This window comes from Nipponia nippon, unplaced genomic scaffold (genome assembly GCF_047370975.1).
Source record: "Nipponia nippon isolate SJK-2023a ecotype South Korea unplaced genomic scaffold, ASM4737097v1 scaffold_4, whole genome shotgun sequence".
Lineage (NCBI taxonomy): Eukaryota > Metazoa > Chordata > Aves > Pelecaniformes > Threskiornithidae > Nipponia > Nipponia nippon.
The window spans coordinates 28465794-28493663 of record NW_028262358.1 but is presented as its reverse complement, the minus strand read 5'-3'; the positions used below and the strand labels follow the sequence as shown (position 1 = coordinate 28493663).

Here is a 27870-nt window from a genome sequence, read left to right as displayed (position 1 = left end):
AGCAGGCAGATGGAAATATTTCTGATGTGAAGGGGGAGGGGAAGGAGTCTGCAGAAAGAGGTGAGCTCTGACTCACCCCTTCAGAGCTCCTAAAGGCCGTATTTGCACTAGCCCCGCCAAGTGTGCACTATCGAAGGCTTTGTGCTGCTTCAGGGGTCCAGTGGAAGCTGTGCCTGAGCAGAGCTCCCATGGAGGCATGAGGTTATGGAAGCTGGTCAAAACACAGCTGTGAATCCCAACAGTGTGTGACAAAACAGTGAACTGTTGACTCCAAGCCTCATCTTGCACCTGCTCTAACAGAGCTCTGCAATGCTGCAGCACCTACACCTGACTCCCTCAAATTAGGGCTAGGGCCCGGAGTTTTGGTAGGGAAACAATGGTTTGGAAACTTTTCTGCTCTTAGATGTGACGCAAAATGCAGACAACTTCTTCAATTAAAAGGACACGGCATATGAAATAAAATGAAGTGTAAGGGAGACAATGCTCACGTTATTTGATGTGAATCATATAAAACAATAAAAATATTGAAGCCATCAAAAATTCAGACAGCTGAAGCTAGCTGGGTAGAAGGTATGTAGGGAAAAGCTATGTTGTCCAGTGTAAAATTTCAAATTAATTTGCTTCAGGTGTGTTCAGGGCTCTGTACCAGCCTTCAGTGAACATTCCTGAGTTTGAAATGTGCTATGTAGAAACTCATGACACATGAATCCATATACAAGTTTTGGAAGTGAAATGTAAATTTTCTTTCTACAACAATTAATATTCTGTGAAAAGAGCTGTGCTGGGTCTAGCAGTGTTACTACAGTTTGTGTGTTGGTATTTGGAAAAAAAGAATGGGAGAACATGCATGGACAGTAGGACAGGAAAGCCAACAGCCGAAGTGCTTTCTAGAGACTGCTTTGAGAAAAGAGAGTGATCATGGACTAAGGGCTTGGAGTGGGAAGGTAAAGATACGACCACCTGGGGCATGGTGTCATAAGGTAGATTGAGCCAAAACAGAATAGTGATGCTACAAAAAGGGAAAGATCCTGCCCCCACATCAATGTTCATTCCCAGCTGTTGTGGTACTGACAGCTCTTCTTTTTTCTTGGCTGGTTGGTTGGTTTATTGGCTCTGTGAAAGGAAAAGTGAATGCCAGAGATGATGCCCTTGGGAGGGGACTGGGCCATGTGGCTGGGATAGCGGATGGAGGAAAGCGCTCGCTTTCTGCAGTGCTGAGCTGTTACGTTGGTGCTGGCCCAAGCTAGAAACCACCAAAAGGGGTGACAGCAGCTGGGGGTTCATCTCTCCCACATCTGACTCCAGAAATCGACCTAGCAAATGAGCACTGCAAGCTGGAATTGCAGGCAATTCACAGGTCCCTCCAGGCCCTTCCTATGTACCTTTTGCTCTCTGCTGTGTACGTGCTGTCCCGTGTTGTCCTCATGTTCATTTGTGAGGCATCTACTGAAATTTAGTGACATCACTAATGCTTTTATTTTAACCTCAGGAAACCTGGGCTGATGTTTTCAGATTTGGAAACTAGTGGCAGCACCAATATCTAAGATGTGTGTAATTTTCTCTGGGGAAAAAGGAGGAAATGATCATTTATAACTTATGTGAGTCACTGCTGATATTCAACACCATGTACTGTAAATGTTTCTATTAAAGAAAAATTTGTATCTATTCCCCAGGAACACTGCAGGCCATCCAGCAATAAAACCAGTATTTCTGCTGAGGAGACGGAGGCTCTTCTCCCTGAGAAGCCTTTCTTTTTTTCTCCCGCATTATGTATAAAAGACATACAAAGCCAGCTGGTCAAATGGATTAGAAAGCACTGCACTACGTCAATGGGCACCCTTGTTTGTGTTGTTTAGAAAGAGATTCTAAGTTAAGAAAGAAAGAAATGCCTCCCCTGTAATCGCCACTTAGGAGGAGACCCTAGTGAAGTTTTTGTTTTTTAAAAGGCTTTGGCAAAAGACATTTTGGACTCTTGGATTAGTTTATGTTCCCTCCCCCTCCCCACTTGATCCTTAAGGATTTGCCTGAGTCATGGATTTTTACTGGGCTTGTTAACTCTGGGGTTTTTTTGTTGTTTGTTTTTTTTTTTTTTTCTTCAGCCAAGGGGATAAAGAAATCTTTTAGCAAGAGCCACTCTCTGGGGATTAGCTGCAAACCGGCCAAACAACGTGGTGGCTCCCCGGAGGGGCTGACCCCTGACTCCTGGGTCAGGTGGGTGGCTCATCTTTTGCCTCCTAGCTGAGGCAAGCTGAAGGTTCCCAACAAGTGTTTTCTCCGTCCTCACCGATCTCCCTCTGTGCAGTGATGGGCAGTCCAGAAGACAGGCTCTGTGTTATCGCAGCTGCTATTCTGCAAAACCAGGGAAAATGATAAAGTAGATAGAATATCAAAGGATATGGTAACTGTTATTGGAAGGAAACCGTAACCTCTTTTACCACCTAAAGGGACCTGTCTGCTTTCCTCCTCCATAATTTTCAGAGCTGCCTTTCCAGCAGGGGTTTCCCCCGCACAGCAGCAGTGCTTCAACTCATTGTGGAGTTGAAAGGTGGCAAGAGTGGCTTTTGGAAAAGTTTCTGTTAGAGATGGTAACTCTAGCTGGTCCTGATGGTATCATGGGTGCTGTGGTGGTGGCGGCAGAGAAAGGTTTCAAGGGAGCCGCTTGCACAAGATTTAACTGCTATATGAATTGAACCCATTTACTTTGGCTGGGAAATTACAAGCGATGTATTTGGGATGCAAAATACAGTAGAAAGAGAAGCCAAAAATTGAACTGAAACCTTACATGTAACAGAGGTCAGACTGTGTGTGTAAGGCTAATATGTAGATGAATATCACTGAACAAATGAATTATGCAGATTAACTCTGCTTTTAAGAAAACTGGTTAAATACTATGCTATCCACTGTTTTACAGTCTTTGAAATCCTGGTTGTTTTACAAAGCAGTCAACTGCATCTTTTATCAGGTTATCAAGGGCTTGGATCAATTAATGATGAATAAGCGTCCAACCTACTCTATTGAAAGGTCTGTCAGTCATTGTAGTGTACTGGTAGGTTTTCAAGAAACAGCTGTGGAGAAGGAACCTTTCCCTCCTAGCTATTGTTAGAGGAAAAGTAACAAATTGCTTTCATTGTTGGAAGGGAGAATCAGCTCACACAGTCAGGTTTAGTGATGTGTGTTATTTTTTTTATGTGAATAAACTGGATGGAATTAGACGAACCTCCAGTGTATTAAAGCATTGCACGTTAAATTGAGGTTTCCCAACAAGTCAAAGGAATTAAGCTTCAGTGCAACTTAGATGCCCTTGCATACAACAAATGGGGGAAGAGGGGAAAAAATGTTATTAAATATACTGTAAATGTTTAAGTATATATGCATTTGATATATATTCATGTGCAAATACAAACATATAAGTGTTAACTTTTTGCTTCCCAGGTATTAATTAGTAGTTGATTTGTTGTAAACACACATGGCAGAGGAATGTTCTTAGAGGCTTTATAAAAGGAAAAGGCTGTAGCAGCTGTAGAGGTATTTAGGGAGGGTCTCTGTTCATGAGGAGGCAGGCAAATAGGAAGAAGTTGTATAAAAAGCTGGCAAGGAGCAGGAGTAATCAAGGAGGAGCAGGTGATCTGCAGTAAGCATAGGAGGAGGAAAGCCTTTAGGATTAAGAATATCACAAACTTTGTGCCTTTCCAGTATCTCCTTTGTCACTCACTCTGCGCAGACCTGGATTTTTTCCAAGCTGGTTGCAGGTGATGAAATGCCTAGTCAGTACAAGCAGTCTTAAAACTGTTAGCCATGGGGAAACACAGAAAGCTGCAGTATGCATTTCTCCAGTGATGGCAGCTGTTGTGAGTGCATCAAACTTACCCTATGGAAAGCTAGGGCAAAAAGTATTAGATTAGGTTCGAAGTCTCCCTGTTGACTGTCGGGGTCCTTACTGGCCTGGAGTAAGGGTTTGCAGCAGATTGCAGGGAGCTTGAGGAGGAGAACTGCAGCTGGCGGTTTCACCTCTTGGCTGCAAAGAAGCCTTGTTCAGTAAGGGTCAGGTTGCTGAAAGTAAAGTGACATGCTGCAGCAGATCATGTCTCTCTTTCTACTGGGGACAGCCAGTGCCCTGTCCTCATCTTATTGCTCCTCTTCCTTGCTCCTGGCTGCCTACTCCCCCTGGCTGGCAGCAAGTCTAGCGCTCATCAGGCCCTGCGTGAAATGGATTCAACTCACTGGCCTGGAAGAAAACCAACGTGACAAAAAAGTTAATTGTTTGCTCCTGGGTTAATGAACTGAATCAGCTCAGTGAAGGCTCTGATGAATGTTAGTTTGATGCAAGAGAAACGGTGCGTTAGCATGACTGGGTTGGAGAGAAGAAAGGGCAGGGTGGGAGCACGGGACGTGCTACTTCTGGCAATGATGAACAAACTGTGAGAGTGACTCAACTCTGATGTGTAACTTCCCCAGAAGGGTCTTAATACAGGACTGTGAAGCAGGAACTGCTTTTAGCCCAAGCTGTGCCATCGCCTGTCATTATCATAAAGAGTCAGTGGTATGTGTGCTAAAACAAGAGATTACAGCGCACATGCAGGACTCCCAAAGCCATTCAGAGACAGAACAAAGCACACATGATAGATGTCGGTCACACTGTTGAATGCACTGCTGGAAGTCACTCTGGCACTGTAAAGATGAAGGTTGTATCAGAACTTACTGTGGGGGGAAATAAGTAATCAAGATGAAGGGAGATTTATTCCCAGTCTCCCAATAACCATCATGAAAGCATCATCCTCCCAAAGAAGAAACATGCTGTCTGTAGAATATGATGAAAAAGCGTTAATCATAGATTAACTTGCTTAGACTGGACTTTCAGGGTACTCCAGGGTTCTCATTTATTTTGGTTCTGAAAAGCATTTATTACAGCTTTATTAAGGCTCATGTGACAAGCGTTTTGGAAGCTCTGTTTCACATCAGCTAGCCAAGTTCCTTTTAGTTGTGTTGTGCTGGAGGTCAGGGCTGAGACCTTTGCCTCACAAGGCGACCCAAGAATTTGGGCAGAGAATTATGTTCTAATTTATCAAAAGTATGAAGGAGAAAGTTTGCATTTCATAGTGTGTTCACAGCTTCAGTGAGTTTGAACAATCAGGTCTCTAATGAATGTAAATAGTATGAGTAGAGGAAAGTTTTTCTGTTCCTTTAGTAAAGGAAAAAGGTTAGAGATTTTACCCTTAAGCTTTTTGCCCTTATGTCTTTCTCTTGTCATTTCATCCCCACCTTGCATGCTTTTTTCTTGTTGCTCTCTTTAATGAAAAACATATAGCTAAAGTTAACAGTGAATGAACATATTGCTTTACTTGGAAGGTTTTCATTGCTCACAATGTAAAGTCAACCATTTTCCAAGTAGTAAAATTCTGTAGACAGTGAATTGTGGACGTTCAGATGTGTCTGTAACTGTGGGACTCTCCCTTCACAGCTTGCACCCGGTGTTATCCACATACTTTCTGACACCGCTGTGCTTCCTTTGCAACTCTGTGTGGTCTTTGGCGGCAGAAGTGCAAGTGCTTCAGCCCTGGGCTGACTGCACAGAGAGGTGCAGGACTCCTGCCACCTTTCTTTGGAAAGGCTCTGGTACGGTGCAGTGTGAATATGATGGGGTAGTCTGTGGGCTGGGGTTAACTCTACCTGGATAAACCAGGCCTGTTGGTACTAACAGGGCGATAGCCCTTAAACTTCAAAAACGAAACATACGTTTTTGTTCATTTTAATAAACCAGCCCATCTTCAATACTCTTCCAACTTAGTTGCAACATTTATTAGTATAACTGAATAACTGGAGCATTTAGGGTAGAGATATCCGAAAGAGCCAGATACCATACAGTTGTCCTTGATACAGTGATCTGTATCAATTTCAGGATTTAAGTGTCTCCTCAGATATTGCTGTAGCTTTAGGAAGCTTGGGGCTTTGCCGCAGCTTAGTCATATTTGAAAAGTTCATCAAGTCTTAGCAAGAGTTCTGATCTGACCTGAGCTGGCTGTTAGCTTTCACATGTTATTGGTATTGGCATTGTCATTTCTTCTTTCTTCAAAAGAAGCAATAGCCTTTATTCACAGGAGAAGGACTCTGTGGAAATGAAGACTCTTATTTCAGTTTGGTTTTTTTTTTTCTGTTAGTTATAAATACCCTTTGAAATAAATCTGCAAATGCAGGATATAATTCAGATCAGCTGGAGCAATACATTCAGTGGATCATGCACAGAAAATTGTAGGTGTTCCTCATGTGTCGTCCAGATTTTTTTAAAATGTTCTTGGCTAAAACATGATGTTTTCGTGTGGACAGCAGTACTAACGTTCTGTTGCACCCCCCACCCCACTGCTAACCACCTGGACTTAAGCTATTTTTATAATTGGCAGATTTTCTATAAGCAAAATGGTTCAAATTTAGCATCTGGATGGAAATGCCTGGCATGCTTTCTGTGGTCATCTTTGATTGCAGACATTACAGGGTAAGGCAAATGTGCTGCAAACTTGTGGTATGTTTGCATCTTTGTGAAGGGATTGACGACTGGCCTAGCTGAGTTACTCAGGCATAGGCCACCCAGTCTCTACATTTGAGCCTTCCTAAAAGATTGGTGTATCTTGAAGCCAGAAATTGAGTAAACCTGTGTTGAACTGGAAGTATCCACAAAATCTGGATGTAGAGCCCAATGGGATTTTGAGTCTGGCAGATTGATTTAACCAAGAATCGCTATAAAACGTGTGACATATGCTGATATTCTTTTCTCCAAATACCCTAAAGTTTTTCTTCAGCGTTGTTAGAGAGGACTTTAGAGTGACAGTCTGGATGGGGACCCTTCAGTGTTTCCTCACACCTCTTTGCAGATGCCAAAATGATCCGTTCTCCTTTTCTGCTCTACAAGTTTCTTTCCATTTTCTGTTTTGTCTGAGCTCAGGCAAACTAAATAGAGAGCACTTTAGGTATTTAGAGTCACTTTCCCCTGGACCTGCATGCTTTCTGTGACACTGTCTAGGCTGTCACCCTTGGATTTCTACAGGAAGAAAGAAAATTGTGACTGACTGAAGTATAAGAAAAAGGAGAAAAACAGATTTCCCCCCCCTTAACAGTCCACACAGATTAAGAGAACTTTCTCTGCTTTTCCTGATACGAGAAATAAATTATTGAAGCGAGCAGGACCATGGTGGAGGGATGGTTCAATATAGTCTTTGATCCTGTTGCCTCCGGAGAAGCTGATCCTGAGCACTGGGGACTCCCACAGGTCCCATTGGGGTGAGAGTCCCCAAGCCTCTGAGAGAGTGGCAGGTTGCTCCATCCTGACGGGCTGTAACTCCCAGTGCTCAGCATCGCTGGCACGTGGTTTCGACTTTGCTGCGAGGCCCTCAGTCTCTGACATTTACACACATTTTCAGCAGTGGGACAGGGTTCAAATGACATTAAAAGAGATAGTGGGAAGCTGACAACTGAGCGTCAACAGAGTCTCAGTTGTTGTCAACCTTTTGCAGAGTCCTACAACCGTTCTGGTGGAGGCGCAGGCCAGGTTGTAGACCTGAGTATCTCAGCCCCCTGATGGATATTATTTACCTGTGGTTTAGGCCAGAGACTAAGAATCTGGGGGCTATAGGCTGAAATAATTTCTTGGTTTCTCTGCATACAGGCAAAACTGCATGCACAGTCCTCTTTTTGTGCAAAGCTCCAGCGAGCCTTTGAACATGGGTGCCGTTAATGTGACAGGGCCAGGATTTTACCCCAGGCATTTTTATATCTGCGTATATAATCTGCTCTGAGCAGCTTCAGACAACACTGTGATTAAAAATACCTGGGCAGGCCTCCATAAGTGCTGTCCCTGTGCCACATTTTGTAGCACTGTACTGATGTTACGTGTGCGAGGTGGCAGGGGAGGAGGGTGACTTTCAGAGCAAGTATTGTGCAGGTAGTCCTCAGGACTATAGGAGTGGGAGCTCTCTTCAAATCATTATTTTTAGTAGTAAAACAGGGTGTTGTTTACTGGCCAACACAACAGGCACTTGCTTGAGGCTCCCAGCACCCGCTTTGAGGCATTGCAATACTTGTACAAACAGTTTTCCTCCCAGCTCTCATCCTTCACCGGTTCTTTACACTTCTTCCTTCTGTGCTTTCCTGGTTGCCTCACGTCTTCGTGGTCTCTGCTCCTCTTGGGTGTGATTTCTGGGAGTGCTGCACTTCTGCACCTTCCTGTTACGTTAGGAAATGCCTAACCCGTTACCTTTAAGAAATGTACATAATAGGAAAGACATTGCTTTCCAAAAAAACACAGCACAGATATCTAGACCTGTTCGTTTCTTGGGTTTTAGGTCTGGGGCTCTGCTTTGATCCAGCCTCACAAACACTAGGTCTGAACTTGTGCCAGTGTCTGATCTGACGGTGTTTTGATTTGAAGAAACACGCCAGTGTTTCTTTGATTATTTTTTTTTATTTTTTTTTTCCATGAGAGAAATTAAACTTGAGTGGTTTCAGGGGGAATATTTTAACTATTTGGAACAGTTTCTGTGATATGAAAATGGTGTGATCGATAGTTGTTGAAATACAAGTGACAGCCAAACCCTGGGCCTCGTGTTCCTGTGCTCTGCAAAGGGCCTGAGCCCAAGACAGCTTGGGAATCCTCCCAGGCTTTGCAAACCCCTTCAGGTAAGTTCATTAGCAAGTAAAATAAATGTAAATCGGTTTAAATAGAAAGCTAGGTTAAGGTGGATAGTTGAGAGGTGCCCCGGAGAAAGGCATTGCAGCCCTTTACCATTGACCTCGGTGAGTTTGCTACCTCCAGAGCGTGCCTGCTGAACCTCGTGCTTTCTGCCGTGCGCTAATGGAACCTGCTTGGACAGACTACCTGGAGCAAGGAGATAAGCCTTTTGTCCCAAGAGACTTACTCGCTCCCTCTTGTTCTGATCATGGGGCTGCTTTGGCAATGTTTTGGGTGGATTTTCTAACCTCTTGAAGTGTTACTTGGGCCCAGCATTGTTTGAAGGAAGAATTCCTTGTGTTGGAGCCTTTCCGTAAATAGCTCCAAGTGTTTTGGCAAATATAAATTGTAGCCTGGTATCGCTTACAGCTTTTCATTGCTGTCTACTCTTGCTATTTCTGCTAAGAGGTGTGTTTTGAGCACCAAACAAATTTATGTATATCTGAAAAATGAAAACTGTCTCTGAGTAGAGAAGCCTATCAGTAAAATTATATCCAATTTTCTTTTTGGGTGACTGGTATGCTAAGGCCATGGGAAGGCTCTGCAGACAAGAGAGTTGTATTTGGAGCCTGGAGTACACTTGGCAGTAATGTGAATTGCCAAAGATGTCTGAGAGAAATCAGTTTCTGTCGGTGTCTCGATCAGTTTGGTATGTAATGTGAACCTCTGACCAGCACAGCAAGTGCTTCCAGCTGGCTCCTGCCCCCAGGCCCCACGGGCACAGCTCCTAGTGCAAAGGAGCAGTGCGTGAGATGATGGGGTTGTCGGAGAACGCTCGACTATGTCTAATTTTTAGGGGCCAAACGTAGTCTCCACTGTTTGATGTTTGGAAGGAGGACTCCTATGTGTAGCAGTTAATTTCTGGTAGTTGCCGTTGTCTTTGTAAATGCCTGGGGTTGCTGCAGTCTGCCAAGTATATGCCCAGCGGGGCACTCTGATCTGCCCATCTCTCCACAAACTTATGGAGCCTTTTCTGAATTTTTGCAGAGAAGTTCAGGATGGCAGTCGCTGAGGCTGGGACCATGCAATTCAGCCATAGTCAAGATTCAGGATATGCTCCAGGTCAGGCTACGCATCAGTCTCATCCTTTCCTTGCCTCCCATCTGCAGTAATACATGATTACCCCTTCTTTTGCAGCAGCAGCACCAATGCTTATGCAACTCTGCTGTGCTGTTTCAGGGAGCTGATCCAGCCAAAAAGTAACCTGAAAAAGAAGTGATGAGCTGTGTGAACAAGCTCACTAGGAGGTCGTGTAAGTGTTAGTGCTGGCCTGTGGGAGAGAGTGGGAATACATATCCCAGAGCGAGGGAAGAGCTCTAGCTGTGTGTTGGAAGAGTTTATACTGCATACAACCTCAGTGATTTGGATGAGGAATTTATAACTGAGAGTCTTATCTGAGTCACTGACTAATTGTTAATATTACCGTGTTTGCCCTGCAGTAAGTAATATCAGGAGGCTGCAGTCATGATAGCGGCAGTGCTGTGCCTAGCTCTGTGTACACACCTGAGGAAAACTGCGCCGTGTTTGCAGTCTCCATAGATGTAACAGGCAAACACAACCAATGGCAATACAAACGTGCTTCATTCAGAAGAGCGATGCTGTTCCTGAGAAAAAGTCCCTCTCACCCCTCCTGCCCCTGTTGGACAGAATACAGGGCAATAACTTTGGAGAGGGTGCCGGAAATATGGTATGTATAGTGCCATATATATATGTGGTACACCCTCACAGCTGCAGGGAAGCAGGACTTCTGGGCTATAGGTTGTCTCCATATCATAACAGTTACTGAGGGACTTTTATCCTACAGGAACTTGTCTGAACTGAAAAAGTCCTGTCTTGACTGCCTCTGCAACAACCCATTGCAGTGGGTTTCTGTCTTATCCAGTGTTAACTGTGCTCTCCTAAAAATTCACTAGATGTTCCTTATTTCTTGCATCAAAGATGAGATGAACATTTGTTTTTCATTTATCTTTTCCACAGCATTCATAACTTTGTCAACCAGTGTAAGTTGAACTATATTAAACTTTTACAGTGAGAGGAAACCCAGCCTTTTATGACCTGAGCTGTTAGTTGGGGGAAAACTGCATCTATAGGGGTGGGAACTGTATGGTCTCCTTTATAAAAGGGCTGAGTCTTCACCGCTCCCATGGTGTGATCTGCTCTTAGTACTGCTGAGAGTTGAGGTACGTTTGCAGTTACATGCTGCAAACTAAAGGAGGAATTCCTCTAGGCACTGCTGTAGGTTTAGCTCTGTGACTTGATTCAGCGATATTGTGGATTTTTTTTTTTGTTGGATTTAGGTGTTATTGGGTACTTCTCTCTTGCTGAAACATTGCTCTGCAGTAGAAGTTTCTGTAGTGAGTGTGCGTATCAGCTTTTCAGCCACCACTGCCTAGCACCTGGCATTTTAACTTCGCTACCACTTATTTCATGTTATTACCCTGGACTGTGAACCACAGTTGAGGAACAGATATATATAGACTCCATGACCCTGGAGCAACCCTTGGGGGGAAGGGCAAGACCAGCAGGGGCTGGTATCCTTTTTAACCAGTGCTGTCAATCCTTTATTGTTGAACCATTTAAAAGTAAGGTATGTGAACTACAAGCTTTAAAGGAGTGCGCTGCTGCCCTGTTTTTGTGAGGATCATGGTCACATCTCAGAGTGTGTCATCTGTTCAGGGGCACACTGCATCAGCTGCTGCAGGTGCCTTGGTGTCCTTACTGCTGGATGAACGCAGCATCATTCAGGGAAAAAATGGGAAACATTTCAGGAATTGGCAAGTTTAAGAGGATTTCATCAGTTATGATCACTTGGCTCCCAGGAATCATTTAAGGAACAATTCCCTTAGCTCAATTCAGAACAGAACTAGAAAGTGAATGCAGTATGTTCAAGTCTTGTTTCCTGTGTAAGGACAAGTAATATAAAGTAATTTACATCAGATCTTTTCTTAAAAACTAATGATCGTTTCCTTCCCCCATTCTTTGGCAACTCTAAGGATGTAATTAGATGTTAAATAAATTGGATTTGGCACAAGACAAACTCTAAGAAATTCCTGCTTGCCACTTCTGGTGCTCGTGGTTGGTCCTGCACTGCAGTTTGTTGCTGCTCTGGTTGTGCTGATGCAGCAGTTTGTGGGGCTGTGCTGAAATGATCCAGGTTAAACATCTCCATATGCAAAAATATCAAGCACAAAACCTTTTTTTTTTTTTTTTCTCTTATCAACTCAGATCTGTAGATCCATTCTGTTTTATTTATACACATCCCTGTGCAAAGTCACACTAGTTTAAGTGAAGTGGCACTGGACTGTGGCATGGAGTAGAGGTGGGTGGCTTTGCATGCAGGGAAAATCGGTGGCAAAACAGGAGACTGAACAGAAGTGCGTAAACCAGTGATACTGGTAATTCCTGATGCACCCTGTGGGCTGAGCCAGCTTCTGCTTTCAGTTCATATGCACACACAGAGACTGCAGATGGAAGTGGCCTCAGCTGGTGGACTACCTGTCAGTATGGTATTACTCACCAAACATGACATTTAGGGGATCTACGTCATTCTGAGATGGTTTTATACTTGTTTTATATTTAGCAAGAAAGAACCTGTGGCCTCTCACAGACTCTTTTAATAGGAACAACTGTATTATATATAAAAACCAAACTCAACAGGACCCTTTACAGTGGAAGGAAAATATGAAGTTAAAAAAACAGACTGCTGACTTCAGCTCTATCTCTGTGTGTTTAGTGGCGTAAGTTCTTCCTTCGTGCCACAGTAGTAATGCCAACTTAGATTTTTGGAAAGGACTATTGGCTCTGAAGCTAAAAGATGCTACATAAACAGAAAAGACTATTACAACATAGACAGAGACAGCTTCTTCTGAAGATCTCTTAGCATTTCTTCACCCCCTTTGCTCACTTGTATAGGAAAGATGGAATGATTTTCAAGGCATAATGCTTTTTCTCCCAGGCTATGCAGTTCCTACCTCTAGTACAGTAAGGTTTGTTTGAAGATGATGCGCAGTGGTCCCAGCCTCTGTTCATTTGAGTTCTGTACTGCCATTTGGTAACCAGAATATCAAGATGGGTTTGGTCTTTTAAATGCAAGGCTACGGAAAGTTGTTAGGTGTCTGTGCATTGTTGGATGGCACCCTGGTACCCTGGAGCCTGCTTAGGAGAGACTTTTACTTTTCCTCTAACCTCCACAGAATCAGCTAAGTCTGGATAACTCCAGATTTTGTCTCCTATGAGCATGCTGGTTAGAATTGATATGTAAAACCTTAAACACCCAAGAGCTCAACCAATTAAGAGAGAGAATGACGAACTGGGTTGCAGCGAACTCCCATTCACTTGCAGCATTCTCCGGTTTAAAGTTTCTTTAGAGGAGATGCAGGGATAACACTCCGGGGTGGGAACACTTCCTTTTTAAATTACTAAGCAACATTATTGTCTTAAATGTAAATTAGATAATTAGCGAGGTCAAGAGACCACACAAAAGATTTTATTGGTTTGAATAAAATGCAGCCTGGCATCAACTAGTATAGTAACAACCGGATTTTCTGAGTTGGCATGAATCACCATGTTAGATGCAATTTCACCTTGTGTCTTTGCTCACACATCTATTGTGTTTCCAATTCATTATAGGGCTGTAATTACTTAAATACAGCTTTGCTTGCTATAGATACTGTATTACCTACTGCATTTCTATATAAGGGCTTGGCTTTAGTTTCTGTTCAGTCTTCATTCCATGCTTGATTTTTCTTTGACTTTTCTCAGTGCTTTGTTTCTTCTTTTCTTATGAGGGTTTGTTTAGAAGTTATGCAGACTATTTTTTTAAAAAAACATAAAGGCATGAGTTTAACAGGTTGTAAATTACAAAGCTGGAGTTGTCTTTTTGGCTATCACCCATGTGTTTTGGCTTTTACTACCTATTTGGCATGCAACTCTTTTTCATCCAGATGTAAGTAGTGCTACTAAAGTGAAAAAGCTGTGGCTGTGTTACAGTAATGTTTTTCACCAAGTTCTTCTTGTGCTAAGGGCTGTAAATCCTCCTAGCAAAAGCGATTTGTTATTCTCCAGATTATATTCTGAATGGATAACATAGACAAATGATGAGAGAAAAGATGCCATATCATCTGGATCATGTGCAAAAGGAACAGGGATATTGGGAAGACGCGGTGAGAACATATATGAAGTTTACAGTAAGTTGGAGACTGAATCGAAGTCACGTTGTTCCTGTTTTAGAGCATTACGAGTAAGAATTATCTCCCTTTCCTCCAGATTCTCCCACCCTAAATTTTGGATTGGCACGGTTGTTACGAAGTACTTCAAATAATAGTATGTAAATTTTTACCTGCAGATGACATGGAAAATTTTAAATAGCTCCTTATTTTCTGGGAGATGTGGTTAAAAAAGCATTGTCTTGCCTTTATTTGCACATGAGAGACAGGGTTCCTGCCAGCCAGCCATGGGAGCAGCGCTTCTCCCAAGTGAATTGCACTTCGAGGTGTTTAAAGCAGCAGAGCTGGAAGGGAAGGGAGGACTGGCTCTGCCAGTTAGGGAGACACGGCTAAATAAATTGAGCGCTTTATGCAGTGGCAGGAGCTGAATCATGTGCCAGACAAAGCAGACAGCAGGCATAAAGCCCAGTTAGCATCCACCAGTTATTAAGTAATATCTGACCACAGACATGAGGGTGACAGAATTGGATTTTATTTAATTCCTCACAAGTCTGTGAGGTTGCAACCTCGTGCTTTTACTTAGACCATGTCTCTTTCAGGCTAGAAGTGCAGCACCAAGGCTGCTGCGAAACCTCATTTTTATTTTCATGCCTCTTTGAAGCGGTATATCACCCATCTTCAGCAGGTATGCTAGGTGCCCTTGTTACAGTGGGTATTCGGTGTACTTGGGTGAGATGGGGAAATGTTACTGTCTTTCCTGTTATGGACAGTTATTGCAGCACAAAGTAAACAAGGCCCAGACCCTCAAAGGTACTTTGATGCCCGACTCTAAATGATTTCAAGGGCGTTCAGGCCCTGCGTGTTTCTGAGGCTCGAGGCCAATGTGACACCAGCAGCACAGGCTGTGTGGCAGGCAGCGCTGGCAGAGCCGGGATTTCTAGGTCCCAGGCTAGTGGCTTAACTGCTGGACCAGACTGCTTTTCCTAATCTTTTGTTCAGATCTCTGCCTTAAACCTGTCTGTTCTGCATGATGAAAACCACTGTGGTTTTTACGCTGAAGCTGCGCCTCTGAGCTTGAAAAGACTATGTGCTTCTTGGGTATGGGAGGTCTGTTTTGTTGAACTTCTGTGCTGTGGGAACAAAAAGCCCAAGTTACAGTGCTGGGTGAGCAACAGTCAGCACACACTCACCCCAGACCTCTTCACTGATTGAATCCTGCACTGTGAGATCATACTGAAATAATAGCACAAATTGCCAGAAAATTTGGAGTGTTTAGATTGTGTTTAGCAGGAAAATCTTTGGGAAAGGGTCTGCACAGTAAACAAATGATGAAGTAAAGAATGTTTCTACAAACTCTTTGATCACGCATACGTGTATTACATATGTGTGTGTGTAAAACCAGAATTTAATAAAAGCACAGATGAATTCCAGGTAATCAGCAGACTGAAATTTGCCTTGGTTAGAGAATTCTGCTGAAGAAGTGTGCTTTTTTAAAATTAAATTTTCTGCTTGATGCCATGTGACTGGCTTTAAAAAGTGAGCAAAGCTACCCAAGCTACCCTTCACTTGCTTTGAATCTGCCTGTGAGTTAGAGAAGACAACCAGCAAATGATTTTGATGGGGTTTTAGGGAAGGGGGGAAAAAAAATAAAGCCAACCCAGCACTGAGTATCTCTCTTCTCTCCCACTGCAAGGTTTATTGATGCTGTCTGCAGATTTGTGTTTGCTTTACTGCTGGTAGTTAGAACTGGTGATCAAAGGCTAGTATAGCCGTGCCCATGAAGGGACATAATTGGTTGGACTCTTTGAGTCCTCTGTAACAATACTCAGTTTTGTTGTGTTAGGCAGTGCTCCACAAAGTATAAAACACTGTACGATTGCTGGGGCAGTTGGTCAAATGTTTTCTTCTTGTCTCCATTCCTTTTATACAGGAAACCAATATAGCTCAGCACCCAGGGATGAAAGCTTTAAACCTGGAGATGCCTGGTGCTTCCTGATAATCTCGTGTTCAGTCCCAAAACAGCTTCACTGACAGATGTATTTTTATAGCTTATTATTTTCCTCTTCTCTTCTGTTTCATTTGAATATAATAGACTCTTTATTTTTAAATGCTCATCTGTTCCTGCTGTTTATATCCTCACCCAAAAATCATAATTCTCTGGGTTGTTTTCTCTTTTTGTTTTTTGACATCATGTTTGGTTACTGTTGAACATATGCGCTACAATGCCTGTATAGAAGGGACATTGTTTATTTTTTGAGTAATAAATTTTCCATTTTCTTTTCTGTCTTTTCAAAAGAATCCCACATGCCAATTTGAACCAAAAGGTTATAGACCTATTTATAGTTTTTGAATTTTGGCAGTGATGTAAGCATATTGTGTGGTTTTATGACTTTGAGAGAAAAAGCTGGAGTTGCAGATGACTATATAAAAATGTTCTTTTCCTCGTTCTTCCTTTAATACGTGAAGTGGAGAAAATACTTCTGATGCAGCTCCTCCTAGATGTAGCTTGTATATTCTGAGGACCGCTCCAGGGTCCAAGCAGACCATGTCTTTAAGCTACTGAGGCAAGTTTCCCAGTGGATTCAAACATGATCAAATTCAATGGAATAAGATATACCAAATGGCTTCATTGCTTGGCAATGTTTAAATGTGGAATGTGAGCCCCATGCTACTAGTGAAGTTATTTTTCTTTTCCATACTTTCCAAAATTATCTGTTTTGTTTAGTCATTTAAAAAGAATAGATGCACAACTTTGTGGTGTAGATAGTTTTTAATTTAGACAAATAAGCAGCATAGGGTAGAAAAACAAGTTTTTAGGAAACATAACATTGTATGCATCCCATCAGTTACAATTTGCTGGGAGGTGTTACAGAAGAGTCGGCCTCTGAAAAGCAGCACGAAGTCCCAGGAGCTTAAGGGCTGCAGCACGCTGAAGACAATCACAAAAGTGACACAGCTACCTAGGCCGCATTTGTAAGGACATCCCAGTGTGTGAAAGTGTTCAAAAGAGATTTAAAATCTATGTAAGAGGCAGGCAGCATGCCTGATACTTGCATTCTTCATATAAAATCAATTTTAGGGTGCTGTCTGTGAGAGCCAGCCTCCCTCTGCTACTGCCCCCGTGCAGACCTGCACCTCCAGCCCCGGGGGGGGCGAAGCGGTGGCGTTTGCCCAACTGCCCTTTGCATGCAGGCAACTCTGCACAACACCAGGTCAGCGTGACATAAACACACCGTCTCTGACATGTTTGCAGTGGACTTCATTGAGAGTTCCTGCCCCTTGAAAGCAAAGCAAGCTGGTTCTTGGTTGCCCATCTATAACTAGCAACTGTAGTGTCTGCCTTGGAGAGTATTTGAGAATAAAACTGGTGGGAAAAGAGACTTCTGTCCCAGAAAAACTATAGAGATTAAAATGTTATATATATGTACATATGTGTGCGTTTATATAGAGCATAACTTTATACATATATGTAAATATATAAATTTAGTCTCCAATTTAATCATGATGAAAACCCAAATCATTAAAATCTTCATTACAGAATATTTCCTCTTCTCCAGGTTTGTTAAGGTTCAGTCATAATGCAACATATTGAGACAGTCAAACGCTTCGCTGGAGTTTTGATATTCTGTGGAAAGAAATGGTTTTGCTGAAGTGGGATTTGTTTCTCAAAAGCTGTTTCAGGAATGCCTTTCTGTTGCATAACTTAATGTAGTACCTGGGAATTATTTTAAGCTCCTTACAAAAGAACAGCCAGAGATCTATTACATTATAATTAATAATTATAATGCAATTAATAATTACTATTATGATTACTTAACCCTTTTAAGTATGTGCGTTCTTTTTAAGTGCTTTCTTCCTTGCAGATTGATCATCCTATTTAAGGTATTTCTGTTTGCATGTACTTAGCACCTATTAAAACGAAACTTAAAGTGCATTCTCAAGCAAATTAGAAACTGCTTTGTATGAAATTAGAAACTGCTTTGTATGTTTGGAGGCCATCTCAGTGGGACTGGACTAGCATTTTTCATCTCCCCATGCTGATGGGGCTTGGACTTTGCGTCATGTCTTTTTCCCAGACCTTTGACAGAAAATGCTCTCTCTCTGTTCTCAGTATTTTGAGTATTACTGGTAATGGTCTAATGATTAACTCTTGGAGCAACAGGGAACCCGATGTATGCCATCATCCCAGTATAGTGAATTCTGCCAGCTCCTGCAGGAAGGAAACCTCTGGAAGTTTGCAGAATATGACGCATTTTGTAACCGGATAATGCAATTGGCTTTTCATGTTTCAGTCAGTATTAAAGGTTATAGACTCTTCGTCATTGTCCATATGCCCCTTGGCAATTAGACAATTTTAAAATCCTCAGTGGATAGAGGTCAGCGTGCAAGTCCGCACAGGAAATGTCTGCAAGACTGAACAAATTCCAGATACAATTTTAAAGAGTCCTAGAAACCATTTTTTCCCTCCTTCCAAAATAAGTAATGACATAAAGGGATAAAACCACCCGTGTAAGTGGTCTTCAAAATCTAGTGAGATTAGGCCTAAATTTGGACTTCACTTTGAGGCCCTGCACTGCTTGCAACACCCTGCCTACACAAGAAAGATGAGTCAAGCTTTGTGTTTTTTGTTTCTTTTTCTTTCCTGGCTGTGATGGGGTCATCTGACTCAGTTGCTGCTCACGCTTACCCAGATGAGCTGTGCAGCAGTGGTGTATCTCTCGCTACATCAGCGTTTTCAGCTGAGTTTGTGTATCTGCAGAAGTGGCTCATGTCTGCTGACATGCCTGACCAGCATGGATGTGCTGGAAGACTCGAGGGTATAAAATGCTATGCAGCTCTTCCTCTCCCTCAGATAAGCCCTGGCTAGCTGTGTTTATGTTGGTATCTCCTGGGCAGCTTTCCCATTCTGCTTCAGCTGCTTCTCTCAGCACAGCCTATTATGGGTAGGTCTCAAAACTTTTCCTTTTTCTCTCAGATTCAGATCTCTGCCTTGTTGGGGAAGGACAGCTGAGGCTTTGGGATTCAGGAGATCTGAGTATTGTGAGGGTTTTTTGTTGTTTTTGTTTGGTTGTTTTTTTTTTCTTTTTTCATTTTTTTCTCTTCCTCATTGAAGTAAACTATAAAGAGGAGCAATAATGTTTGCCTGCCTCACTGGTTCATGCAAATGTGTATAACAGTTTTTGAGATACTTGCAGGAGAGTCCCCTTGGAAAGTAAAGTGCTATTGCTGGTGGTAGTGTGCTGCTATAACCATGTCTGAATCTTCCATCATTTAAACACAAGTCTAAGTTTTCTGCACCTCAGCTTGGAATCAGTTATATCGTCCTGACTAGAATCCAGAGCACTCTGTACGTGAGTAACGTACCAGTTATTTGTGCCTTTTGTAGGCTAAAGGACAAGGCAAGACAAGCAATGGACGAAGGTTTCTGTCGTGGCTCAGAGCTGATATAGACCAGGTATTGCTTTCCTCCCTTCAGTTTGATAAGGTTTTCCAGTTTCTTCAGCCTGGTTTCTTTTATGCTGCTGTATTTATTGCTATACGGTTCTTGTGTTTTTTGGTTTTTTGTTGTTGGTTTTTTTTTTTTTATTGCTGATAATAGCTTATTGAGACTTGAGGAACTTTATTTGCTTAACCTTGGATCTCTGGAAGGAGAAGCTGGTTACTTTGAACCTTTCAGCCTTCTGCTCTTAAAAGTGTTGAAAGAAGCAACTCTAATTTAGGACTTTTATTGCAATTTTAAACACACAAATAGACGCCTTCATTCTTACAATTGACATCAAAAGGCCAGAGAGTCTGGAGTTTATCAGCCGTATATTGGTCATTCATCGTTAATCAACTTACACATGCCTATGTCTCGATCAGGATCTCTTCTCCTTCCAATGTGTTCGTTCAGCCCCAGTGCTGGAGAAATACAAAGTCAGGAGGAATCCCAATAGGCCCCAGTTGTTACGTGCTGTAAGTAAGGACAACTTGGCTTCCTGACATACTTTGGTACAAATGTAGTGTTTTGTCACACGGATGAGTCTCTATGCTTATTTATATGCAATGCCATTACACTTCAGCCACAGAGTTTGGATTTTCTGTTTGCACTTCTCATGAAGATTGCTTAAAATAACAGATCCTAACTGTTGCAGCCTGCTTAGTTAATTTTATAACTGATAAAAACAATAAACTAATAAACATCAAAGTGCTTAGGTCCAAAGTCCAAAAATGTAAAGAAAGAACAAACATCTAAATATTTGACAGTTAATTTTCAGCCCCTGCGTACATGTATATTTGTGTGTTATGATGCTTCCCTTTTTGTGTTGTACAGTCTGTGCATCATCACTGCTTAACTCCGCTCTGTGTGTTGTGCAATTTGTTTGGGCTTGCATCTTAAAAGTCAATATATTGGTTTTCGTTAGTGCTCTGGTTCTATAAAGTGAATTATCTCTTTGGATGGGAAATACGGCAGAAGAACGTTGCTTTAGAAGGACAATGTTCTTCTCTGTGTGTATAGGTATTACTTAACAGAGGTTGTTTATACTAGACTGCATGCCTTTTTTGTGTTAGCTGAAATAAGATTTGGTTGCACGTGTAATACACAGAATAAAATTTTAGAAGCATGTTTCTACCTAAAGCGATGGAGTTAAAACATGCTTCCTTATTCTTCCCATTCTGATGTTTCCTCTCAACCCTACTATTATTACTTCCATTCACTAAAGATAAGCTTGCTCGCCATATAAATCTAGCAATAAGCCAACTCTGCCCTGAAAAGCTTATATTAATGTATAAGAATGCTAATATTCTTGCCAGATAAGCTACTTATGCAGAACAGGAAAAGTTACTAGGTCACACGTGACCTGCAGTCATGCAGGAAGTATGTAAGAAATACAGAAATTAGCCCAGATCTCCCAAATTCCAATCGGTGTGTTAATCAAAGAGCATCTTTCCTCTGTTCATTTCCTTTCTCTTGCTCTTCCTCATCTCTGGTACACACTTTATGGTGATAGTCCCAATAACAATGCATGACATAAAGATAATATATGGAATATCTGGTGGGGAAATGTAAACTTTTTTTTTTTCCCAGCAGTCTGTATTGTGGCAGAGAGGGTAGAAGCTGCTGGATGCTGTGGCTGAGGAGCGCAGCTGAGTGGATCTACTTGTTCACCTTTGAGAAAAGGGGCCTGTCCCTCCCTTTCCCTGCTGCTGGCTCTGGTGTATGTAGGACAGTGTGCTACACTCATTCAGTCCACTGGTGTGACAGAAGATCGGTCCTGGGTAGTTTTTGGTGCGTTACTGAACAAAACTGTTAAGGTAAGGGGGTATACAAGTGCTATGACCAGTTCAAGAAAAGCTTAGGGAATTTCCCTTATGCGGACCTTTCCACTTTTCTGATTCTCTGCCTAAATTTGTCTCTGGAAACAACCAGGAACTCTTTGAGAGAAATTATTCCATGGTGATAAGTGTAGCACAACTGTTCTGTAATTTTGCTTTTATTCACTAGATACAGATCAGTGTTTTTCTTTTCTTCTAAAGTCTCCTTTATGTTGTGGGATTGTCTAATGACAAGCTCTTCAAAGGAGAGAAACAATATTCTTACGCACATGGAAGCCTTCCATTGTTTCCCCTGCTGCTCCTTTGGCTCGATGCTGTATTCAAGGAGTAATTGTGGGAAGTCAGTGCTCCTCTTCCTAAACATAAACTAGGTTGAACTGCACTCTTCCTGTCTGCTATTGTTAGCAAGAGCATTAGAAAATTGCCATGCACCAACTCAGTCATGGAAAAGAAAAAGCAGGACAATTAGCGTTTTTTCACGGCTGAATGCAATGCCTACTTTTTCACCTGCTGTACATAGGATTGTTTGTCAAATAATCTTAATGAGAGGGATGATTTCATTCCCTTTAATGAAATAATCTGGGGAAATAAAGCAAACAGGTTTAGGTTCCGTTTTTTTCTTAGTAATGACATTGTCTTTCAGACCAGTGTTAGCCCACGAAGGGAGCAGTTGTATGTTTGTTCAGCAAGCATGGTAAGGACTTTTTCAAACATTTATAGTCTCTTTAGCCAAGATAATTATTAAATAATTTGTCCTTAACCTTCTCCATGTTGCCATTAGAGAAGTCTGTGAAATACAGTCAAATTTAAAACCATATAAATAACTAGTTTCTATATTTCTTAGTGCCTTCTTGCTTCAGATTGAGATAGTTAGGTGAAAGTTGGAGCAAAAGAAAAAACAAAACAAAACTTAGTATTTCTGGATATATTTATTTGCAGCAAAGAATTAGCATAAAATATGTGTCAGAGAAATGCATTACATGGTTGAATACTATTAGGGAGGATCTTATAAATTTGTTCTTTTCAAGCCTGGATAGTTGGAATGAAGCTCTTCCTGCTGCTAAAATTTTCTCCACTGATATATCCTGGAGATTTTGTTATTCTCAATATTCTTTCCAATGCAAGGAATTTTCAATGAGGTCAGAAGAAGCGTTGTTTTAGGACAAGTGGGAAATATCATATGGAAATTCCTAGTATAGAGGAACCAATTCTGTGTTTGGAATTAGTTTCAAGCTTTTTTGTTGTTGTTTAAAAGATACTTCAAGAGCACTATTAATTTTCTGAGCAACACACCTAGTTACCAACTGTTTTGAAGATTGTCCGCTTTTAAAACATTTATCTTGTGACATAGTAGTATATTTCCAAGTATCAGATACATCTGATTTGGGCCCAAGAGATTAATCAACTTAATCTAATGTAACATTTTTATTCCTTTTGTTCCTGCTTCTTATAAGGAAGGAGATTTATAAGGCATCCTTATAAGGTGGAAGCATGTATCGTTTCATAACGTGACTCGGAGGAGCATATCATCCTTTTGATTAGGGTAAGAAAATTTTCTTTTTTTAATTCAGACAGTGAATGATGATATGTATGCTGGAAGGATTTTTAGGTTAATGAGGCATAAATAAGTGTAAGCTTTCCATGAAGAGATGAATAAAGTGATTGTAGTTACTGTGGCTGAGCAATGTATTTAAGAATATCTAGTACTGCGATTCAAAAATGCTCTTTTAATAACCCTTTTGTGCAGATAACCATAGGCCCATGTGAATGTGAAAAGTAAGGAGTCCTTTTCTGTGCAGAAGTGTTCAGTTTTAGAGCTGCGTTTGAAACTGCAAGTCTTCTGCAAAAGCAATGGAAAGACAAGGGTTCCTTTGGCAGAAAGAGTGAAAAATTGTAGGTCTTGAAATGTGAAATGAGAGCTAATGGCTCGTGTGATAACAAACTTTATTGACCTACATGGTCAGTTGAAAAGACTAGATGGATTTTGGGATAGATGCTAATCTTAAAAATGTATGTTTTCATGTTCTTGTGTTCCAGAAAAGTCATTATTGTGGGCTGAAAAATGGTTTAAAAAGTTGAAACCCATTTTAATTTTCTTTCACAGCAAAGACTTGATGGGTTTCAGTCTAGAGAAATCAAGGCCTCATTCAAACCAAAGCATTTAAATTCAGTAAAAGCTGCTGGAGCAGAGTCTATCTAAAATACTCTGGCCATAGTGTATGAGGTCAGCAATGTGGTATAATTCTGCTTGAGGGTCTGGTTTTCAAGGAAAGATTTGAAGTATTCTCATAGCAAAACAATACTATCTTCCTTATCGCTTGTGCTCCGGGGTGCCATTTGGTCCTTGTATCTTAGGGTCTAAAATAAATATTCAGCAGTTCTGTAGGGATAAGGAGTAAAACCCTGGCCCAGCTTGAAGTCAGTGGTTTCATGTTGATCTCATATATACAGCCTAGAGTATTTCTTTTTTTTGGAGCCATAGAGAGTTGTTACAGTCCTTCCCAGGTGGTTAAACTGTGTGTACACCGAGCTGGAAGAGCATTTCTAGACACAGGATGAATGGTTCTGCAGACGTTTGTCCCGTCTAAACTTCCTGGCCAAACTGTAAGAAACTAGAAGGGCAGCGAGAGGGCTGAAGCATGCCACGATAAGCTGTTTGAGGCAAATGTGGTGCTTCCCGTGGTGCTAAAGTAACACCAGTTTTACAGCTATGGGACACATGGGATTACTTGTGAAATCTTCCTGACATTGGAAGATTTCAACTTTATGTAGGTCAGATTTGCATGAGAGCATGGTTTATGTATGGGGCCTGTTGTTTTAAAGTGGAGTGTAATGACTTACCCATTGCCTGGCTGAGGGCTCTTTTTTAATGTTAAACACCCATGGAACTACGGTGGAAGCGGCCTCAGTTGGCCACATTTCTGAGAAAAGTGCATCACAATAGAACATTAGTCATCCTTGCTTGATAAAAACAAGAAGGGTGAATGAAAAAGTGTAGCACAATGTAGAGCTCTCAAGAGCAGCTTATATTGAAAGAGCTGCTTTTTTTTTTTTTTTTTTTTGAAGTGTGTGTGTGAAGACACTGCTGCTACTTGAAAGCCTCTCAGTTTTAGGTTTGAAAAACTACAGACTCCTTGGGACTGCAGGAGCTGTAGCAATGGTTGATTCAGCCCTTTATCCTTTGGAAGAAGAGAGAGAAAATTCTGGCTTCTGCCGTGGCATGAGGCATCTGATGTGTCCTTGAAAACAACAAAGTAGAAAAGGTCTGTCTGCTCTGTGTAAACATTCAAGAGCGCACAGCATTTTCTGGGTGAGCTGGGTTTTTGTCCTGAGTCACTACATTCTTCTTTCTCCACAACTGTGCAGTTAGTTGCTGCCTTCCAGCATGTTACACAGTGCAGTTGCATTGCACGTGAACAGTGTTTGGAGCACATGAAAGACTCTTTAAGTAAGTAATAGTGACCAATTGCACTATATTGAATAAATGCTGTTAGTCTTTCTCTATTTCAGTGTGCAATAAAGGGCAGTTTTCCAGGACTGATTAAATGGTGCAATGCCAGATGTTAGGATCTGTTGGGCTGTATGTAAATCTCAGGGGAAAAAGCAGATTTGATGACTTATGGAAAGACTTTTACTTATAAAAGAAAACCATACAGATGGTTTTATAGTCTCATAGTTGTTGGCAGAAAAAAAAATAAAAGGAACTCTAGATGCAAAAGAATGATTTGAGCACTGGGTATGTTAGCTGGGTGTCGTGGTTTAACCCCAGCTGGCAACTAAGCACCACACAGCCGCTCTCTCACTCCCGTCTGGTGGGATGGGGAGAGAATCGGAAGAGTAAAAGTGAGAAAAGTCGTGGGTTGAGATAAAGACAGTTTAATAAGTAAAGCAAAAGCCACACGTGCAAGCAAAGCAAAGCAAGTATTTCATTCACTACTTCCCATGGGCAGGCATGTGTTCTGCCATCTCCAGGAAAGCAGGGCTCCATCTCGTCACAGTTACTTGGGAAGACAAAATGCCATAACTCCGAACGTCCTCCCCTTCGTCTTTCTTCCCCCAGCTTTATATGCTGAGCGTGGCATCATATGGTGTGGAATAGCCCTTTGGTCAGTTGGGGTCAGCTGTCCCAGCTGTGTCCCCTCCCAACTTCTTGTGCACCCCCAGCCTGCTTGCTGGTGGGGTGGGGTGAGAAGCAGAAAAGGCCTTGACTCTGTGTAAGCACTGCTCAGCAATAAGGAAAACATCCCTGTAGTAGCAACACTGTTTCTAGCTCAAATCCAAAACGTAACCTCATACTAGCTACTACGAAAAAAATTAGCTGTACCCCAGCCAAAACCAGCACACTGGGCTATCAGGATGAGAATGATTTCTGTTTCTTCCTGTAAAATAATGTATCAGTCAGACATTAGCCAGCATTGCAGGAAAGTGGCAAAAATGCAGCAGTAAAGAGACCCCAATATACCTATCAGGTGATGCTCATAATGCTGAAGGCACCAAGCTCACACCTGTAAGTTCAAAGACTTAACACTTGGTCCTTCATTCCCACATTTGTTCATCCAGCCTCTTTGGTTCTGTGGGTGAAATTTCATGGTGGGAGTCACTTAAAACTGGCTCATGTATTCACTGGAATATGAGGAGTTCTTTAAGAATATGAGGCATTTTTACATGTAATATGATTTAGAAGACTGCTTTTTTCTGTATGACTAATTTCATTATAATTTCAAGCTGTGATGTTACACAACAGAGAGAATCACCCTCCGCTGTTATAGTCCCTTTTATTTTCTGCCTCTTATTTGGTTTGCCATTGAAACTTTGGGACAAATGCCTCAAGAAATGGTGCAACAGTCTCTCTAAGGCTTTGGAGGCCTGGACAAAGCAATGGAGAGAACATGCAACGTGCAACTTATGCACTAGGGAATCAAGAAGAAGACATTCAGTTATTGTTTTTTGTTTTCTGAGTAAAATTACAATTGTAATTAAATTAAAATGCAGAACTTGGGCTTACGAGGTGTTCAGTGCCCTCTGCTCCTTCTGACGACAGTAGGTCTGAAGAGTGACAGTTCAGATTTATTTTTTTTTTCCTCCCCTCCCATGGCTGTATACCACAGTGACATTTGTTCCAATCCAGAGATGGCATTTAGATTAAACATTTGGAATCCAAGTCTCTAACTCTGCTTAAAAGACTAACTCCAAGGCAGATGATAAGGCTACGAGGATAAGCTGCTGCTTCAGATGAGTGGAAATATTGTTTTAAAGACCTATGTGTGCGTCATAGGAATTCAGTACTAAATTTGGGACTTTAACTCCTTTTTGAAAATGTTGGGTTATTATTGAGCATGGTCTGTGTTTGTGTTACGCTAAAATATAATTGACTATAAATGAGTCTTGACACATCATGGTTTTTAGGAGGTCACTGCTCTTTAAAGAAAACCTTTTTTCGATGAGTTACAAGTGATGTGTCCTAACATATAAATTTCCAAATATCGTTTAGACCTTACGATACAAAATAATTTGGTTTATGCCCAAGCAAATAATAAGCTCACTTGTCTGGTGTTACGCATTAAAGTAGGATTAACTAAGGGTGTCTTAAAAAAAAAGAAAGAAAGGGGGAGTCCTTGAATGTAACTTCAGAAGGCCAAGGTTTTGTACCTTGTGTATGCTCCCCATGCATTTAACTTTGGACGAAATGACAGTGCAAGAGCGGATTTTGACAATGTCAAGGGGAAAATGTCAAAATTCCATTCACTTAATTTTGAGAAGAGGTGAGTCTTAGCTACATGTCTTCAGCATGTCAAAGGTAAAATGCAGTTGCCTCTGAGATGAAGTTGACAACAAAAAGAGTGATTAGGCAGTGTCAGTGACCAATTATTTATGCATCTCACCTTAAAGTCCACGGACCAAGACAGCCCCACCAAGAGTTTGGACTGAAGCACCCACTTTGAAGAAATCTCATCGAAGCAATTTCGGTTTCAGAGGTATTGAAGTCGTTATTAAGCCTGCTGGTAACTGAACAGGTTCTATAGGTGTGTATATCATGTGTTGCCTCCAGTGCCACTGGACAAATCCTTTTGGTGCTTTTTATGCATCTATCACCAAAAGTGGAAAACAAGCAAGTGGGAGGCAGAGGAGGGGGAAAGGTTTGTCTTCACTGTTCTCACTGCTCTTTTTATGATCTTACCTTTCAATCCTGATGCTCAGGGAACTGCAGAATGACACTATTTCTCAAAACTGGTTTTCTTCTTGGATTCTTTCTTTACTTAGAAGCACAGCTTTTAGATGAAGGAGAAAATTTCTTCTACTAAAAATGAGTAGGCTGGACTTAATTGAGAATGCAGGCAAAACTACAGAAATCTACTTAATGGAATGCATCTGAGTTTCCAGGTCCTGTGCAGAAATGAGAAACCAAGAAAAAAATGTAGGTGTCACACTATAGCGATCTGAATGTGGGAGAGTCGTTTCAGAGAATGACTGGCATTTTTGGGGAGGGAAGATTTTTTTTTTAAATCTGAATTAAAATAAGAGCGCACTTGCAAAGTGAGCTTAAATCTAATGAAACAAAATATGCGACCAAAATCTGGTAGTCAGCAAGGAAAATAAAAATAATTTGTGAAGCAAACACTTTCCATTTAAAAAAAAAAAAAAAACAACAACTCATCATGGTAGATAGATCTT

The 27870-nt window shown here is 41.5% G+C and overlaps 1 protein-coding gene across 3 annotated transcripts in view; it reads left to right on the top strand.

The window, feature by feature from the left end:
* LOC148053234 (uncharacterized) overlaps nt 1–27870 on the top strand; it is a 179202-nt gene that overhangs the window by 86238 nt on the left and 65094 nt on the right. Inside the window, exons 5-8 of one of the 3 annotated variants that reach the window (XM_087776431.1) lie at nt 19268–19336; nt 20951–21177; nt 22653–22741; nt 27088–27221. The gene's annotated coding sequence lies outside the window, so the exon portion shown is untranslated. Of the gene's footprint in view, nt 1–18752; nt 18825–19267; nt 19337–20950; nt 21178–22652; nt 22742–27087; nt 27222–27870 lie in introns of those variants that run through there. The other 2 variants (XR_015708681.1, XR_015708684.1) reach the window with 2 other exon arrangements.